Here is a 1,883-nt window from a genome sequence, read left to right on the forward strand (position 1 = left end):
ACATTGTAGAGGCAGTTATGTATCATTGGAAAGGAAACTTAATTATATTTTTGATGTTCATCCATTTTACAAAAGCAATAGAATGGAAATAATGAAACAAACCTTGGACTCTGTTCAAATTTCCTATATATATATATATATCTATGTTCCCTGTAAGTTGCCAATAGAATGGCGATACGTCAAAGAAGAGTTAACTCCTTCTCTGAGAGCTGGGAGAGTACAGGTCAAAAAGTAGAACAAGAAGAGTTGGAGGAATGGCCCAGTTATGGTACATTTTTAATCTAAGTAATTTCAGGACAGTTAGAAATGATCAAATCAAAGCATATCAATGAATGCAAAAAAAAAAATTTATTATGCAAAGGAACATGAGTAGGCCTACAGTAGTCTATGCAAAGGAACATGAGTACAGTAGTCTCCGCTTAAACGCAGGCCATACAAAAGCATTCTCTGCTCAAACGCACGCTTTCGTCATCTGAGAGTAGATTTTTTAAATGATATAATTTAGACGTACAAATACACGGTCACTCACTCTAAACGCACCCTCTGACCCGCGAAACACGCTGACAGGTAAAGCTTGACAAAGGGAGAGTTTTCACTACAACCTTCACAGCCTGCATAAGACAAGCCTACAAAGCCAGATGTTTGGCAAGACTGCCCCTCACGCCAAACAAAGAGAGGGATGGACAGCATTTTCAGACCCAACTTTCCACAGACACATATGTCTAGGACTGGTTGGTGAAATGTTGGTGGGGGGGGTTGGGGGACAGAAATGTTTTTTGATTGGTCACTGGAGATGCATCTTTGAGAGAAGGTTTCTGACTGGTGTTTGGGTGACTGCATGTAATGTTTATTTAGACCTACTAGGCCTATGATGCGCAACATGCGTGAATGCTGTGAAACACTAGATAGGCCTCTATAGGATTAAAGATTAGTCAAGTAAACATAATCAGCAGCTCTCGCAAAACTTATAACGTACTTCTTCAATGAATCAAAATTCTCAGAATGTAGAGATCTATGATTCTGAGGTCGTCCATGAATTTACAGTCTGGGGTGGTCACTTGGAAAGCCACGTGGCTGGGCTGTCATCTCTATGACTATCACAAACAGTTTCCTCTTAGACTTAGACTATCTGTTCCCGACATTTTATGGTGCATATCATTACATTCAACGCCTTTGTTTAACCGCAGTCGGGGAATCTTTGACAAAACAGTCACATGTCGTTACATTATCGGCCAATGTGACCACCACTCCAAAGGGAGGTCACTAGAATATCAAGGCAATGAGATGACTGCGTCCCATCTTCCCTTTGCACAGGTTCATGTAAACGCACGCTCCGTATAAACACACGCTAAGGAGGCCTCCCGAGCACCGTGCGTTTAGGCGGAGACTACAGTAGCACAACTACATGTATATGTGAGGCATCGTGGTGAAATCAGGCACTCATTAAAATAATGAAAGTCAAGTAACTGGCATTTTTCCACAGACTTTCAAGCCAAGGAAATAACTCAACTTTGGTGGCCTTTTTCTCCCTAATGTTACCTCTGAAACCAGGCGACCCCCTCAATGTTCAGTTGCACATATCTTGACCTGCATCCACCAAGATAAACGGATATTTTTTAAATCAAAAGCAAGGCAAATGGATGACACCAATAACTCCATATGCCCCAAAATTGACGAGCGCCCGATTCCACCACATCGTGACACATATTAAGCCCGTGATAAAGCCCGGCCCGAGATCGATTGGCCCAATCATAGTCATGTGATCACAGGCCCGGGCCGTTTCAGAGAGTCCGAAACGGGCCGATCAGTCACTCACTTTCGCTCGATTCAATTAGCTTTTTATAACTAATTTCTTAATAGACCAAAAAAAAAAAAAAAAAAAA

This window comes from Aplysia californica, unplaced genomic scaffold, assembly GCF_000002075.1.
Source record: "Aplysia californica isolate F4 #8 unplaced genomic scaffold, AplCal3.0 scaffold01197, whole genome shotgun sequence".
NCBI classification, from domain to species: domain Eukaryota; kingdom Metazoa; phylum Mollusca; class Gastropoda; order Aplysiida; family Aplysiidae; genus Aplysia; species Aplysia californica.